Raw genomic sequence first — 18,517 nt, 5'->3', positions numbered from 1 at the left:
GCTCTCCCCCGCGCAGCTGCGGCCACCGCACCTGTTACACCCGGGGTCACCCGGCCGCTGCTCCCCGCCCCCAGCTCTCCGCGGGGACAAGGGGAGGGTCCTAGCCGCTTTAGAGCCGGGCCTCCGAGGCCACCCATGAACCCCAACGCTCCCAGGAGAACCAGGTGCGCTCCCCAGAACGGAGAGACACCACGGGCGTCCAGAATTAGGTCAGGCCCTGGAGAAGGGAGGTAGTAATGCCTCGGGAATCTATGCGCCAATGCACAAAAATCCGGGGTAGTGGGCCTGAAACCCCGAGTTCATTCCTCAGGACTGCACAGAACGCATGTGAGGGTGCAGGTGTGTGATCCAGCAGAATTGAAGTTCAAGGTCATTGGCAGCTCGAGGCTAGCCTGGGCATTTTGAGTGAAGCTCAGGTAGTGAATAAAACTAAGGCAAAGGGAAGGACTTAGGGAGGAGACAGCTGGAAAGGGAAACTAAGAAAAGGCACTTGGGAACTAGACCTTGATTTAAAAAAAACTCCCTAGGCCTCTCCATGAGTGCCAAGAAAATGTTTGACAGTGGCAATTGGCCAAATTCACCTGCCTCTCCCTACTATTTCCCCCCTAAAGTTCCCCTGGGAAAGGAAAATGGAAAAACCTTAGTAAAGGGCAGGGTGGTGGGGGTCTAGCGAGCTGTTTACTCAAAAGGAAAAAAAGAGGTTTGGGGTTAAATGGCTCCTGTGAGCAATTTGAGACCAAAATAACATAAAAAGAACACAAGAAATACTCCACTTCCATGGAAGAGCAAGACAGAGAGGAACAAGGGCTACACATGCCCACAGTGCTGGGTAGAAGATCAGAGTGCAGAAATGAGCATTGGGTAGAAGAGGAGAGAGACAGATTAGATGCTGGATACAGGTAGCAAGGACACATCATTACAAAGATGCTTTGGAGCACAGTGCTAGTGAGAAATTACTGTCAATGATTGTCTTGCTCCCTAAGTTAGACCATTAATGGGGTGAGGTTGCTCCCTCTGCATCCAAGGGGTGTTCTGAAAGTTCCATTGTCCACTCTCTGAAACATCATTCCTTTTCCTCAAGAAACATCTTAACATGGCATTTATTCTTTGAATGCTGAGTCCGGCTTGGCCATGCAAAGGACAGCATGACATGGTCCGGCCCCTGGACCAGAGACAGCAGGGCATAGGCCTCCACGAGTGTTCATGGCTGCTGTGGGCAAAAGACTTGTTTGTATAATAATGTACATATTTTGTGTTCCTCCTTCAGGGAATGCTCCCCGTTAAGGTTAATGATGCCATGATAATCAGAGACAGCAGAAGTCGGAGGTGAGAGTATGTCCTTAGCAAACATGGTAAACACTGTGACCTTCAGGGAAGCCCTTAAAAGGCTGTGGGAAAGAACTCTGAAAATGTGAGTTCAAAAATAAATAATTTCTCAACCAAGCAAAATATAAAGATGCAATATGAATTATATGAAGGGCTTCCCAGACCTAAAAGAACAGAGGCAGCTGTTTGTCAGTTTGTCAGAAAGATACAAAGGCAGGCAGATTCCTGGGTTCAAGGTCAGCCTGTGACAAATCTAATTTAGGTCCAGGCTTGGTCAGAAAGGTAATCTCAGGACAGGATCCCACCCAGCTAAGTATATTGTCTGTGCTTACAAAGACAGGCTGATGATGTCTGAATTCACTTGCAGTGTTAAAAAACTAGCTGTCTCTAAAAATCTAGGGGCTGGCTCAAGGAATGCTGATTCTTGGGATAATCAAAAGGAAACCTGGAGTAAATGGCTGAATTGATATGTAAATAAAAGACTGAGCTTTTGGTCTGCAAGAGTTGAGCTATTCAGAGAGATTTTAGGATTGTTTTTCTAGCCAGAGAAAGCTGCCTTGCGCAGAGGGCTGTCTGGAAAGCTGTCCTGAACATGGGTGTTTAGCTTGTAAGGCCCACCACCCTTTGACTTCCAGAGGTTTTTTTGGTTGGTTGGTTGGTTGGTTGGTTTAGTTTGTTTTGGTTTGGGGGGGGGTTGTTTTGTTTTGTTTTGTTTTGTCTTGCCTCTCTCAAACACCCTCCTCTCCTCTCTGAGGCTGGTCCTTGGCATTTGAAACAGTCTTTTAAGTGTATCACCACTTCACCATGGCAACAAAACAAGGACCGTTTACTCCTGGGTTAGCTAAGCCAGTCAGCTCAATCTGCCATGCTTCACAGAGTAAAGTACCAAGTCTCCCAGATGCTGTCCTTTGTATAGGTCACATCTATGGATAAGTGCCATGCCATGGAAATAAAACTTGGAAAAAAAACTAACAAAAATCAATCTCAACATAAATAGCAGATTTTAATGAAAAGTATATTCCTTTAAAATCCCATTTTATTTAAAATCTTGCATACATCTTTACATGCAAAGACAGTAGAAGGCATAAAAATTTTCAAGTCGTTTCTACATTCTGTGACGCTATTTCTGGTAGTCTCTGGAACACTCCATTGTGTACTCATAAAAGACTGAGTGAGAAAGGCAGATGTCTTAATGTTACAGCAAAAGTAGCTTTGCCCTAACAGATTCCCTTTGGAGGGTTTTGGGGGAGACTCTCACAAGGGTGCCACAGAGCATCCCTTGAGATCCACTGATCCAAACCTTTGTGCTTTGTCCCTCTCTGGCAGGGACGGATTGAGGGGCTGAGCACAGAAGCCAATTCCAGCCCATACATAACAGGAAGAAGGAGTAGGGCCCTTGGAGGGAAGCTCTCCCTCTCGCCAGCCCATAAGGAGTCTTTCTCCTCACTCCTTGCCTGGCCCCCTCCAGTTTCAGACACATTTAGAACTGTGGCAGCACATGGTACAGCTGCGAGACAAAAGCACGAAGAGAACCCTAGAACCCACGTGTCGCCGAATGGCAAAAATCAACCCTGGCAGCTCTGCATGATAGCTCGAGACTGCTACTCGCAGGAAGTAGTACAGGCTCATTGTTAGGGCTTTGGGGTCAGGTGTCCAGTCAGTTACTTAGACAAGAAGATCCTGACTGATAGACAGGACAAGGTGAGTACTCGAGGCTGTAGTCTGAAAGAAGACAGAGTGACACCCGTAGCCCAAAGCTGAAAGGGACCTTTCTGGGCTTGAGAATCATTTGGTATGGCGAGGAAAAGTGGGTTAGGCAGGGAGTTGTTTACAGCTTTCCTTAAGCTGTTTTCCTCTCCAGAAAAAGGAAGCCTATGTAATGCTGCCTTTGTTTTCTAGAACATGAAAATGTTCACCCTTGCTCTTCTGAAGTCTACTCACTGGCATTTAGGAAAATTGTTATAAAACAGAATCATGTCTCCTCTCTACTTCGACTGTGTCCTCATCATTAAAGCTAAAACGTTTTCAGCTGTGAGGTTCTCATGACACCTCTGCCTCAGGACCATTTCACTGGCACTCCTGTGTTTAAGTGATTTTCCCTTAGCATCTGTATTAGCTACCCCTCAACGCCTGAGTGTCTGCATTCCTTACACACAAGCCACCATCTTTGTGAGGCCTAATTAGATACCTTCACTTAAAATTAGAATCCCTTCCCGATCCCAGGCATCTTATGTAACCTTGAAGCACACTTTATCATTTCTTCTGACTGCTTGTTTGATCCGCTAGAATAAAGCCTCTGTAAGCAAGAGCTGGTTTGTCTGCTGTGTCCTCAAGTGCCTGGGACTTTGGGTTGATCTTCAGTACTCAGTGAATGACCAGGTGAATGTTTTCTATTTCAAGGTTAGCACTTTAACAGGTGGCACTTATACATCATCCAAAGATGTGGCTCACATCTGTGTGGTCAGCCTTTGTATGACATAAAAAAGTCTTTCCTTGAGAATAAACCTGATTTCCAGAAATCTAAACGCAGGTTTCAGACATTGATTACTTCCCTGTGTACTTAGTGTGGGACCGCCCACTCTATCATGTTTGGCTAAAGCTGAACTTACATTTCCGGTATTTCTTATTCAGCACAGAAAGTACGGACCAAGAGGGTTCTCGAACCTGCCCCTCAGTCATTACCTCAGCGACCTGCCACTGTGACAAAATAGCTGAAGAAAGTTTAAAAGGAAGAAAAGTTTGCCACGCCTCACAGTTCAGAGCTTAAAGCCCACAGTCAGGTAGCCTGATGCTTCGGGGTCGGGCCAAGGCTGAAGGAATGTCGTGGTGAGCAGCACCCTTGGAAGAAAGCTGCTCACTTTGAAGTAGGAAGCAAAGTGGGGCCAGGGAGTGGGGCAGTGGGGAGGAAGGGGCCAGTGTTCAATCCCCTTCAAGGACATAACCCTATAATCAACTTTCTGCTGTGTCCTTCACACAAACATCCCCCCCCCACTGCCCCATACATAGCACTAGTGGCTGGGGACAAAGACTTTAAAAGCCTGTGGGTGTTTAGGGGACATTTCAGATAAAGCCATAACAATCTCTCTGGAAGTTTCTTCCCACTGAGGTTCTACACGGATTCCTTCCATCATCGGGATCCCACCTTGATGTAGATCAGCCCTTCTCAATTTGTTTCCTTGCTTATGGCCTGTCTTCTGCCACTGGAGTAGAACAGGAGGGCAGGGGCTGATTCAGTTCACCTCTGTGGCCTCAGCTCCTCATGGCTGCACTATCCACTGCTAACTGAACTGTTGCGAGGAGGCAGGAGGCCGGCAGGAGAAGAAGCACTCACACTACAGTTTAACTTCTATTATACAAGAACATTTAGAGGTAGGTATTACTGTGATCTTTAAAACACCTTAATTCTACTGCAAGAGCTTCTGAACCACTCCCAATTCAATTCCTTAGAGACAGTATTTCCAATACCCAGGCAGACACTCAGGCACAAGACTGCCTCTGGCATGCAGATTCAGAGCTCCGGAATAACGGGCCAACTCCTCAACGCTCTCTGCTGCCATGCACACATACCATCTGGGTTGCTCAATAAGCAATGCTTTCTGGATCCACTGTCGGGGCCTGTGTGTGATGAGAGTATGGGCTGAGTCACTTCTGTTAGTGGTCCTGCTTCCATTATTTCTGGGTTATGTCCAGGTCTACCTTTTTAAGGACAGCAGGGTAGGCAAAATTAAGTCTATATATATATATATATATATATATATATATATATATATATATGAAGAAAAAAAAAGCAAAGCCAAGCCAGACCAAGTTCAGTGGTAGATCACTCGCCCTAGCTTAAAAAAAATTGCTGGATTCACTCCCACCCTACCCCCACCCCACCCCCACCCCCACCCCATCACACAAACAAAAGACACACTTCCAGAAAGCTGTGTTTTCTGACTTCTAAAACACAGCTGTAAGCTTAGTGGAGCCTGGTCCTCTGTGTGTCGCATAAACTAGTGACACCGTGCTGCATTTACAAACATGTCTTTCTGACCGGTCCTTGGGTGTGAGAGCCATTGGTTGGCATAATTAAAATGACTCTTAAAAAGTGTTATGCTGCCGGGTGCACGCCTTTAATCCCAGCACTTGGGAGGCAGAGGCAGGTGGATTTCTGAGTTCGAGGCCAGCCTGGTCTACAGAGTGAGTTCCAGGACAGGACTACACCGAGAAACCCTGTCTGGAAAAACCAAAAAAAGAAAAAAACAACAAAAAAGTGTTATGCTTGGAAGGAAACCAGAGCACACTTTCTCCTCCTATTAGTCCTAGTGTTCTCCACTTGGCACGTTAGACTGTGGTCTGATCTGCTGAGAACATTTTACACCATGGCTTCTTTTGAAATGATTCTGGGTAAGAATGCCTTTAAATTTTAGCAGATGCTAGCACAGTGCTTCCCAACTTATCTGTCCTGAGCTTGAGTTTCTAACTTGAAAACAGCATGCAACATTTGTTAATAAATCATTCAACCAACACATAAACTATATTGTAGAAAGGTGGTGAGGTGTCAACCATAGAGATTGGGGGGGGGGGCGGGGGAGAGAGAGGGAGAGGGAGAGAGAGAGAGAACACCTATGTGAACATTCAAATGTACATATGTGTATGTGAATGTAGAGACCGGAAATTGACATCAAGTGTTTTCCTTAGTAACACTTTTATTTTTTAAAACAGTCTCTCTGACTATAATGGCTAGTTTTGTGTCAACTTAACACAGGCTGGAGTTATCACAGAGAAGGAAGCTTCAGTTGGGGAAATGCCTCCACGAGATCCAGCTATAAGGCATTTTCTCAATTAGTGATCAAGTGGGGAGGGCCCCTTGTGGGTGGGACCATCTCTGGGCTGGTAGTCTTGGTTCTATAAGAGAGCAGGCTGAGCAAGCCAGGAGAAGCAAGCCAGTAAAGAACATCCCTCTATGGCTTCTGCATCAGCTCCTGCTTTCTGACCTGCTTGAGTTCCATTCCTGACTTCCTTGGTGATGAACAGCAGTATGGAAGTGTAAGCTGAATAAACCCTTTCCTCCCCAACTTGCTTCTTGGTCATGATGTTTCTGCAGGAATAGAAACCCTGACTAAGACACTGACTTAACTCGGAACTCATTGACTTGGTTAGACTGGTCTTCAAACTCAAGCATCCCTCTGTGTCTGTCTCCCCAGCACTGGATAGGGTTACAGGAGATGCCTTTGCTTCAGTAGAGTGTGCATACACATGACACACACGTGGACTATAAGCACACTAAGGTGGACTGCTTTAAATTCCCATCTCACACTTCTGCCACATCAGCTCAAGTTCTTGGCAGGAACTCATGCATGTGAAGAATAACTCAACTTTCGTTTTCCATCAAGTCTGTTGCCCAGGCCGATCTCAAACTTCTAAGCTCAACTGATCTGCTTGTGGACGTTGTACATCGTGGTGCGCACTAGGCTCCGCACCACGATGTACAACGTCCAAAGCAGTGGTGATGAACAGAAGTATGGAAGTGTAAGCCAAATAAACCCTTCCTCCCCAACTTGCTTCTTGGTCATGATGTTTCTGCAGGAATAGAAACCCTGACTAAGACACTGACTTAACTCGGAACTCATTGACTTGGTTAGACTGGTCTTCAAACTCAAGCATCCCTCTGTGTCTGTCTCCCCAGCACTGGATAGGGTTACAGGAGATGCCTTTGCTTCAGTAGAGTGTGCATACACATGACACACACGTGGACTATAAGCACACTAAGGTGGACTGCTTTAAATTCCCATCTCACACTTCTGCCACATCAGCTCAAGTTCTTGGCAGGAACTCATGCATGTGAAGAATAACTCAACTTTCGTTTTCCATCAAGTCTGTTGCCCAGGCCGATCTCAAACTTCTAAGCTCAACTGATCCCCCTGCTTCAGGCGCCTACGTAGCTAGAACTACAGATATGTGCCACCATGCCCGGATGTGATTATGCACCACCATACCCAGATGTGACTTTGTATAAACAGAAAGCTTGTGAGTTCTCAAGTTTAATGAAACCATTGTTAATGTCATCGGGTGAGGATAAAACTACCACCACAATTTCCAAGCCAGCTTTAATTTGGAGCAAGCTTTATTAAGTACTGGCCAGGACAATGGACACTGTCCAGGTCCATAGCTGATATTCCCAGAAAATGGCCATTAGTCATGTTAGTCCAGTGCTTATTAAAGGCAAAACCCACAAAGCTATGTACTTTCCATCTCCGTCCAATCAGGGGCAAGCTTACACCCTGACAGGACCCACCCCCACTATATGAGCTAGGACAAGGTAGTTGTGACAACAGACCTTGTACACAAAAATGAAAACATGTGGCTTGTCATCTTACATGAGCAACCTCCCCAGAACTCCAGGAAGCTGTCTGTCCTGGGCTTACAGGTTAGAAGCATTTTTGTTTTTTAGGTTCTTAAGCACAGTAATTTAAACTTAAAACAACTTTAACCCTCACACCTTTAGCCCCATAGAAACTTCACTCAGTTATTGCCCAGATACCTGGCTTTGCTCAGTCTGCCGTTCCTTTCTAGTATACAAGTGGTGTGTAACACACACACACACACACACACACACACACACACACGCACGATCGTTTGAATCTTCCCAAACAGCAGATGCCCCTGCCTTTTTAAAAGCAGAGTTTAGTTTGCTCTGTTCTCTTAGATTTGAAAATTTAAATATAGACCTTTGCTCAGCTGACAAAAAAAAAAGTTCCAAAAAACTAAAAGATTATACATAATCTCAAAATGTCTTTTAGCTATACAGAAATCTGTTTAAAAGTGTAATCCAGCATAACTCAAATAAACATTTGGTTCCGTGCCTCAGCACTCCAAGTTCACCAGATCCTGGTCTGACTTCATGCTTCGTGAGTATTTGCTCAGTGGTGACCATGCCAGGCAATATAAGGAAAGGTCTCTGTGTACAACAGGAGCCCCGTCTCCCAAGCAGTCAGGGAAACAGTGAATCTTACATTCTGGGCTCCACTGCCTGCTTTGAAAGTTTGACGTGGCCTCTCAGGTCCATGGTGGCGTGCCTGAGCTTGCACACCTGCTGGGACTACTGTCCCCTGGGTGTTCCATTCAGTAACTCACAAAGGTTCCAGCCACTGTTAGGCTGCGGCTCCTTCAACCACCTAATAGTAACGAAACCCAACCAAACTCTCAAGAAGTGAACGGAGGCTGTGATGTTTCCTCTCGCTGGTACAGGTGTGACGATGTTAACAGAAGTCAATACAGGCCTTCTTCACAAAGCGCTGGTGTATGGAAGAATTAAGGAAAACCGTGGGGCTTGCATTAGCTTTCCATTGCTCTGACAAAACACATGGGATACTAACCTTTTAAAAGGGTTTCAGGACATGACGAGTTGGCTCCACTATTTGGGGGAATGCACTCAGACTATTAAGGGGCTTGTGGGTAACCAATCTACTCACCTTATGGTGGGGAGGGAGGGGTAGGGACAGTGCCCCCTTCCAGGGCCCCTTCCCAAGCATCTAACTTTCGCCATCCAGGTCCAGTCTCGTATGTGGCACGTGTGCCTGTGTGTGCACAGAGTCCACAGGAGGATGTGGGCATCCTGCTCTTTTTTTCTTTCTCCCCCTCATTCCTTGGAGAGAGGTTGTCTTCCTGAACCTAGAACTAGCATAGCAGTGAGCAAGTGCTGCCGTTCCTCCTGCTTTCCCTCCCTCGCCCCACGACCCACACACAGTGCTGGCGTTACAGGTATGCACACAACCATGCCCAGCTTTCCCACATCCTAAAGTTCCCCGGCCTCTCAATAGTGCCACCATCTACTGAGTGAGTCTTTGGGAACATTTAAGATCCAAATCATAACAGGGCCACCTGTGACTTTTGTTAAAATTATACGTTGAAGGTAAAAAAGCTTTTCAGAATCACATTTACTTTCTTTGTATACACACACACACACATACACACACACACTCAATACCAGTGCTCTGTGTGCCTGGATTTGGAAGAACGGTTCTCTCAGTGGGTTGGAGTAGGCTAGACTGGCTGGCCAGCGAGCCCTGGTGATCTGGCTATCTCTCCTCTCCAGCACCGACATTTCAGGGTGTACCTTGACCAGCTTTTTGACATGGGATGGAGCTCAGGCCTCCATTCTTGCATGACAAAGTTGCTCCCCAGTTCTGTTTATTATTCTAATTACCTCAGAAATAGGTAGAGAATTTTGATAAGTGCAGCCTCCACAAAATGATTTACTGATTTCTTTTCAGACCACACGACTATGTCTTCTTGCTTGCTCTTGCTTTATGTAATAGATACCTGCCAGGAAAAATGACATGTAAATAATACCATTACAAACCGAATCATATTTGAGATGTACTGTTGAAGTTAAATATTTACGGGAAACCTCTGATAGATCCTCTTACAGGACAAGCTTGCCGAGATAGGACAAAACCATCTAGCGTACATTTGTGGTAGGAGACCTTCCTAAATGTTTTCTTGAGTTTTCTCTGTCCTTGGTTACAACTAGATTTTTAGTTTGTTTTGTTTTGTTCTGAGATGATTTTAATAGGTTTCCTGCAAGATACTGGATGTTTGAACCTTTTTATTTTCCAGTTGCCAATTCAGTCTTACCATTTGTGAATCTGTATTTGTTTTTATGATTTACATTTCACTAGGCAGTTTCCATTTTTAACTTTTTATCTCGTTTTTCATTATGTGGGTGTGGGGTGGAGGACTATGTGCACATGAAGGCGGGTGCTGGGGAGGTCAGATGTTCTGGATCTCTTGAAGCTAGAGTTACAGAGGGTCGTGAGCTGCCTGCTGTGGTCACTGGGAACTGAACTCCAGTCCTCTGCCCGAGCAGTCCTCACTCCTAACCACTGCACCATCTTTCTCTCGCATTTACAGTTTGATTTCGGACATATGCAGTAACTGTCAGCAAATAACTGCTCAAGTTGAATTATTGTGGAGTAGAATCCTCTCGACAATCAAAATAATAATAATAAAAAACCATGTAGAATTTCATCTGTGAGCTTTTCTATACCCATTCAAATATCGTCCTTCAGACAGCACCATTTAAGTCCGCCTGTCCCTTTAAGAAGAGAACGATTGTATTCCTTTGCTGGACTGCCTTGGATTGATTTTATCTTAACAGCTGTGCCTGAAGTTAGCACTATTCAGTTGGGGATTTTTCAAGCTCGGTGCTATTCTTCAACTTGACTATGCTACCAAACACAACCCCCAAATTTAGAATCAAATGTGGGAGTGAAGACAATCGGAAGCATTGGTGAAACGTAATACGAGAAAAAAATTCTAAGTTTTGCTGAGCATAAATAAAGTGGTTAAAGCTGATCTCCCTGGAGCCGCAGCAACAGTAGGCAGGCCAAAGCCCTGAACGTCCAAGGGTGAAAAGCCGCATTGTATAGATAACGTGGAGGGGAGGGGATGGGGGATGGAAGCATCGTAAATGGAAGGAATGGGCATTTCTGTGACTATTAAAGATGAGGGCAAAACCCTCGGATGCTTCTCACCATTCTGGAAACAGGGACATCACAAGTTCTGTCTAATGTGCCACCATTTGATCTCTGGACTTGAGCATCTCCAATTTCATTTATTTTCGTGTCTGGTCTTTCAAGGGGCAGTGTAACACAGTCCTTAAAGTGAAAACTCCAGGCAAAAATTGTGGTCTGACATGCAGCTACTATTAAAAGAGAACAAAGAAAGAGAAAAAAACCCACGCCTTTCATCTTATTTGTGAACAAAACAAGTTTCCTTAGGCAACAGTGCAATGTGTCTAAAACTGTAACCTATATGGAGCTATTGTCCATTTTGTGGCACGTGTAATCTTTCCCCGAGTTATCATCTATTCACAGAGTGGCTCCACCCTCTGAAGCACGGTTCGGTGCTTCCCATACAAACCCACTTAATCCTATAACCCTGTCAGTCATGCTTGTACTTCCAGATGAGGATTAGCAGGGAGAGGTCAGCAGTTCCAGTGGCGCATCTCAGCGCTGGGTAGCTCAGGCGCTCCACCTTACCATCTGCCTGTGCTGGTCTGCCCCTTCACTGCTGTTCATCTCCATCACTTCCATTTGGAAGATTGCTGGTTAAGTAGTGGAGACATGCGGAGTGGGCTAAGTTTCCCCTAGCATCCCTGTCCTGGTCTCATGATACCAGAATCTCTTAGTGTAGTGGTTTTGAGAGTCAGTCAATTCCGTGTCCTTTACCCTCTTCTATATTGTACAATCTACAAAGAAAGTCCTGGAGACATGGGGAGAATTAGCCAAAGATGGACAAGCCTTGTAAGAGGCCAGGAGACAACAGTAATAACAGAGAAGTCCTGAGGATCACAGTAAAGACGGAACAGCACCGGCTTCAGGGAAAGGGCAGCTGGAGTCACTTGGAGGGAGAAGAATGCGTCCTGACTCAGCTGGATTCTCAGAAGTTTGGTTCCTGCTCTCACTTTATCTCAGGTTTGCCTGACTCAAGTTCCAAGAATAATCTGAACAAATACTCCTTGGTTTAAGTGACCACCAGATGACCCTGTCAATATTTATTTCTGTGACCAAAGAATGTCCAGGCTCCTCTGATCCAAATCTCCCACTCACATTCTTATCTCCCCGTCATCAGAGAGAACTCCCCACTCCCCACACTCTTCTTTTTGTGGTTCCTCATCCTTTAACCCTGATGGGATCTCGGCTCTTTGTCAGAGCCACAGAACTCTCTGCAGTCCCTGGGAGGGCTGACCGGTTTTCTCTCCTGCTTGCCGTGTTCCACCCTGCCCTCCCTCAGGTTGTGCACCTAGTGTTCTTGCTCCTGGCCATCACCTCCACAACACTGTTTACACCAGTTGCTTCAAAGCTTCTCTCTTCAGACTGTATCTCTGTCTCAGTCAATTTCCTGTTGCTCTTAACAAATACCTAGGACAATCTTATACAGAAAAAAGGTCCATTTCGGCTTACACTGTTGGTGCCTTTGCTTTTGGGCCAGTGGATAAGGGGCTTAACAACAGACAGAACCATTCAGATAATGATCAAGAAAGGGCTGACATCTCCATACTGCCTTGAGGGCATGCCTCCAGGGATTTAGAGATCTTCTACCAGGTTCCACCTCTTAAAGGTTCTTCGACCTCCCAACAGAGCCACACTGGGGTGCGCACCTCTACCATGTGGTCCTTTGGTGGGGGCATTTATGATCTAAATCATAGCAACTTCCCTCCAGACATCCCTGCTGTGGTCTTGTCTTTTGCTCTAGGTCATTTTCACATTCTTTTGGAGACTTCCACGCAGGTTTAGTGGAGTTCTCCCCTTAATTATTTTGCCATTGTTCCTGGTAAGGTCAATACTAGACGGATGGCCCATCTCCTCCTAGGTCCTCTGCATCCATCAGCTTCTTCATCCCTAGGGAGCTTGTCTTTTGTCATTCCACTTCAGCCACTGTTAGCCATTTTCTCTTCTTGTGTCACTTTAAAGAGCTGCACCTGCTAATCACCTTAATCTCAAACTTTCTACTCCTACATTTCCAGTCTCCACTCCATCATACCTGTGTTGGATCTTCCTGGTTGTCAACAGACGACATCTGGAATGAACTACAATCCAGAAGTAGATGGCACACCTGTGACCCAGATCTTGAGGCTAGAAGACACAGGCTTCTGATCTTGACTTGGGATGACGCACACTTTTGTTCCAGATCTTGAGGCACAGTGGCCATGAAAAGCTTAGACCCAGGCAAGGTGGTACACACCTTTCATCCCAGGAGACTGAGTCAAGCAGATCACTGAGTTCAAGGCCAGTCAGGGATAGAGCAAGTTCCAAGAAAAGCTTAGGTCCAGGAGTGTGGTAGACACCTTTAATCTGGGCCATACCTTCTGCTGGGGGTCTGCATAGGGAAAAAGGAAGGTTTGTTCTTTGCTTGCTTGCACTCATCTGCCAGCACATCTGTTGAAACCCACTTCTTCATGATTCCAGCTTATATAGAAGACCAGCTGAATACCCAGCCTCCTGGGGCTGAGCAACTACTAGTTTCTTGGACTTCCCTTCATAGCCGCCCATTGTTGGGTGAGTTGGACTATAGTCATCAAAATAAATTCCCTCAATATAGAGAGACATTCTATAAGTTCTGTGACTCTAGAAAACCCTGACTAATACAATATCCCAGATCTAAAGATTCTACTTTGCTAAGCACTTTGTTCTATTGGCCCTCCTGCTTTCTACCATGTCTCTCCCAAGACCCCAATTCCTCTCTTGTCTACCCTAATCCCACTACCCTTCATTACAATTACTCCTTCCTATACATTCTTACATTTGTAATGCTTCCATTGCATTATCTCAGCCTGTCTTAGTTACAATTCCACCTCCATGACAACACACCAAGCAATGTATAAAAGAGTTTAATTGGGGGCTCATGGTTGCATAGAGTTCAGACTATCATGGAGAGGAGTATGGCAGCCGGTAGGCAGGGATGGCACTTGTTCAGTAGCTGAGAGCTGACATTCGATCCATAATAAAGTTGCTGAGAGAAAGCTAACTAGGAATGGTGTGAGCTGTTGAAACCTCAAAACCAGCCTCCAGGGGCACACCTCCTCCACCAAGGCCACACCTTCTAACCCTTCCCAAACAGTTCCCCCAGCTGGGGACCAAACATCTAATGTGCGAGCCTATGGGGGTCGTTCCCATCCAAAGCACCCCCAAATCCATCCTCAGATTTAGAATTACTTCCCCCTTATCTTCTCTACCACCCTTTAGGATCTAAATATGTCTGAAGAAAGCCATGGCTATTCTGTCTCCAGATATTAAGCTATCCCCAGTACCTTCAATCAATCCTTGTGTTCCCCGTTGTTGTCTTCTCTGATTAACCTCTCTTGCTTTCAAAAACCTCACCTACGTCTCTGGCCTTGGCTCATATTCTCAGAGACAAACACCAGCAGCACAATCGAACACATCTTCTCCCTGAAGCTCCCCCCCCCACACTCTGCTTCTCCTTTTGTGGGGGTAGAGAAGCAGCTCACCTTTCCACACGACACCACCACCTCTGTACCCAAGGCTCCTCTCCCAGAGCCACCCATGTAAGGTGCTTTCTTACATCTTAGGTTCAAATATTTCTCACACCAACAAATTGCTCTCTTTTGCAAACAAATGTTAAAAAAAACCTTCCTGCTTACATTATTTTCTCCAGGCATCACCCCCATTTTTCTGCTTCTTTTTACAAAAAATGCTGAAGTCTTTGTTTAACTTTTGTCTTTGCAGGTAGCATAGCCCCTTAACAGTTAGGCATATTTTCCACTGTGAACATCTCTGTTTAGAGGTCACAGTTACTTTCCAACCAGACCACGGTGTCCTAAGAAACAAGGCAACAAGTAGCCTAGCTTTGTTCACGATAAAGTTCCCTGCCAGAGGGAGCATTGCTGCCATTGGTAGTAATTGCAGAATAGTAAACCAAAAATACATAGTAAGGGAGAGGCCATAGAGAGATAATACCCAAGGAGAGGGGATGGAGGATATAGGAAAATAACATATGTACCACTGGAGTTCCTGAAGGGAAAGAGGTCCAAGGACAGACGACTAGAGTATGTTTAGATTACAGCTTACCCCATACCCAAGTAGAGTTGTTTCAATACATTGAATATTTCTTACCTGCTCATTCATAAATTTTATAAAATACTAAGCAAATATTATAAATGAAGTTTAGAGAAAGGTAAAAACTACTCTAATTTTTACATTCTAAGTTGGCAATACACATCAGGAAAATCTTATTAACACCATCAGTTACCAATTTCGTACAAAACTAACCCTTTAGTGCTTGCTTCTGCAGCACATTAAAAAACTGGAACATACAGAGAAGATTAATATGGTCTCTGCACAAAGATGAAATGCAAATTCCTGAAGTATTCCATAATATAAAAACAACAGCTTTTAGATCCTATTAAGGGTAACAGTACTTGATGCCAAGGTTGGCAACCAGAATTACATCCTGGGTCACAGAGGGTACAAAGAGAGAACTGTCACCCACAAGCTGACCTCTGACATCTACATGTTCACAGTGATGGCCACGTTACACGCAGACACACACAGACACAGACACAGACACACACACAGAGAAACACAGAGACACACAGACACACATACATACACATCGAGAAACACAAAGACAGATACACATGCACACATGTTCACACATATACACATATACACAGAGAGAGACACACACAGAAACACAGAGACAGACCCCCACACACACATACATGCACATGTACACACAAATAAATGTAATTTTAAACTTTTAAGTTCATTTTCATACTTTCCTACAAGCCCAGTATAGGAAGTTGGAACACAATCAAAAATGTTCAAACATGCATTGCCTTTAAAAACAAAAATGGGTCTTCAAAGTTTATCTGTAAAGGTTTGCTATATCATTTATTTAGTAGAAGGGTAATTGTTGATAATCAAATATATTAATTTTTCCATTATTCTGAACAACAAAGCAAAATGAATAAAACAGAAGGGGCCAGGAACTCTGCCGAGGTCTTGGGAGGCCATCTTGCATTTCTAACACATGATGAGCTGTTTATAATCCGGGTGTTTTTAGACTTCGGCTCATTTAAATGCTGCTAAGCTGCCTTCACAAGCAAAGGGCGTGAAGCTAGAACTGTAAGCAGCGTGGATACAGCAGACAAATCCAGACCAGATGGATCCCACTCTGAGTGGGGTGATGGTTCCCACTCTGAGTGGGGTGGGCTGCTGCTAAGGTGGGGTTATCTAGGGATCTCCCCTCCCTGAAATCTTCAAAATTATCTTCCTGATTTAAGGTCCTGAGGCCCGAAAGTCTACCCTGAGTAACAGGAGCAGGCAGAAGACAGTGTTTCTTCGGACTACCCATCTCCTCTCCCCATGCCTGCCGACTGTCCTTACGCATCTCTACAGTTGTCCTTGAAGCAGCTTAGGATAGATTGATTCTAACCCTGAACTTGAAGGTGGTTATGACACTCAGTGTTGGCCAAGGAGTGCAATTGCTTACTGCACAGTCACATAACACAAAGGGACACGGGTGTAGGACCATGGAAGGAGAATTTCAAAAGAGACAGCTCTCCTTCCCCTAACTCGGCCCTGATTGTTGGAGGCAGCTTCGAATCTCCCACTTAGAATGGCCACCAAGGGGCTGGGGTTGCAAGAAGCCTTTGAAACCTCTTGCCCCACTCCTCAGAACCAACCAACACCTCTCTCCCATTATCCAGATCCCTCGATGCTCTAAGATGCTTCATTAACTCCATAAGCCTGGTTTTCACGTTTCCCATACTAGTCCCATGAGGCATGGTTCATGAGACTCATGCTACCCTTTGTATATGTGGGGCATCAGCCATGGTCCTGCCATATACACAGGCTGAGGAAAGAGACATCTATTTGCAAGGAATTGAGGAACTTGCTTTTTATTTGGTCTCCTGGGAAAAAGCTGAATGGACATGTGGTGTGAGACGGTGAACTGTGTACAGACAGCCTGGTTCCAGTCGAGCACAGGCCTGGAACCCCAGTGACCCTAAGGACAGAAGGTCTTTGGCCATGCTTCCTGGGTCCCTGGCCCCTGTCACAGCTACAGCCTTCCTCAGCCCCTGTAGAGAGGTGTGTAGCCATCAGTCATGTAGGAAATGCCCCAAGCTCCTGGTGTTCTGTCTGGACACCGCCCCCACAGTTACCTGGCAACAGCCTGTGGTCCAAGCAGGCAAACTCCCTGAATCCACTCCCCGAATCCACCTCACTCAGTGGCCCTAGCCCCAAGAGGACTCAGGACCCCATTTTTTGCCCCACAGTGTAGTGGTTTGAATATGTTTGGCCCTGGGAGTGGCACTATTTGGAGGTATAGCCTTGGAGTTGTTGTGTCACTATGGGTTTAGGCTTTAAGACTTTTGTCCTAGCTGCTTGGAAGTCACCCTTCTGTTTGCCATTGGATGAAGATGTAGAACTCTCAGATCCTGCTACACCATGTCTGCCTGGATGCTGCCATGTTCCTGCCTTGATAATGGACTGAACCTCTGAACCTATAAGCCAGCCCCAATTAAATGCTATTTCTATAAGAGTTGCCTTGGTCGTGGTGTCTATTCACATCAGTAAAACCCAAACTAAGACAGGACGTTTACGTTTTCCCATAGCAATAATAGGCTGTACGTATTCTCTTACTTGCACAAAGAGAAAGGAAGTTCTAAACTCTGAAGAGATGGTACAGGTGATGTCATCGCCAAAGATCTTCACTTCCATTTTTGGACATCTTTTTGGAAACCAACAAAATTTGAGGGAAAGGGTGGGTCATTTCTCTCAATATTGTCCTTCATTTCCAAATCTGACAAGGTTCCATGAGCGATGGTCTGCAGAGGGAGAAGCGTTTAACAACAGGTCCATCTTACAAGCACTAGGAGAAGCATTTAGAAGAAGACTGACCTCAGTCTAGCTGAGCACTTTGCTTCTTTCCGATCAGATCTTCTCCAGAACCTGTAACGCATGTGACCATGAGTGTCAGGTAACAGTTGCTTTAGAAACACCAGTCACATGGAAATCTAGGACAGGTCACTCCTGCAGAGAGCAGTAATCACAAGAGTCTTGAACCTGCAAGAGTGAACTTGGTATGTCTGAGGCATGGAAAGTCAGTGAGAGAGAATTCTCTTCAAATGAGTCAGGAACAAATGGTCAGAGACTTGTGGCATACTGGAACACACAGTGACACAGCTTGTGGTTCAGGCAGAGGTCCTGAATGGATTCACTGGAAGGAACTCCAGGTGACATGCAGGGCCACCTCCCTCCAGAGTTTCCTTGCTTTTACAGCTTCCAGAGGATCCTGGACTCCTCAGCTTCTGTCTGGTCTTCCATCCTCAAAACTGCTGGGTGCTATGTTCAGATCTCTGTGACCTACCCTCTTCTTTTTCCCCTAAGAACCTCTGTGACTTCATCACCCTCACCCCTCAACACCACACACAGAATACGGGGTGCTCTCCCTTCCAAGGTTTCTTTTTTTTTTCTTCCTTTTTTGACTTATTTTATTAGATATTTTCTTCATTTACATTTCAAATGCTATCCCAAATGTCCCCTATATCCTCCCCCACCCCCTACTCCCCTACCCACCCACTCCCACTTCTTGGCCCTGGCATTCCCCTCTATGGGGCATATAAAGTTTGCAAGACCAAGGGGCCTCTCTTCCCAACGATGGCTGACTAGGGTTA

General features: G+C 45.4%; 1 non-coding gene across 1 annotated transcript; it reads left to right on the top strand.

The window, feature by feature from the left end:
- The first annotated feature begins 15,112 nt into the window (after positions 1 to 15,112).
- LOC115064008 lies at positions 15,113 to 15,214 on the top strand. Its single transcript, XR_003843847.1, has one exon. It is a non-coding gene; the product is annotated as a U6 spliceosomal RNA (small nuclear RNA).
- The last annotated feature ends 3,303 nt before the right edge of the window (positions 15,215 to 18,517 follow it).

This window comes from Mus pahari, chromosome 4, assembly GCF_900095145.1.
Source record: "Mus pahari chromosome 4, PAHARI_EIJ_v1.1, whole genome shotgun sequence".
NCBI lineage: Eukaryota > Metazoa > Chordata > Mammalia > Rodentia > Muridae > Mus > Mus pahari.
This window is presented reverse-complemented; position numbering and strand designations above follow the sequence as displayed.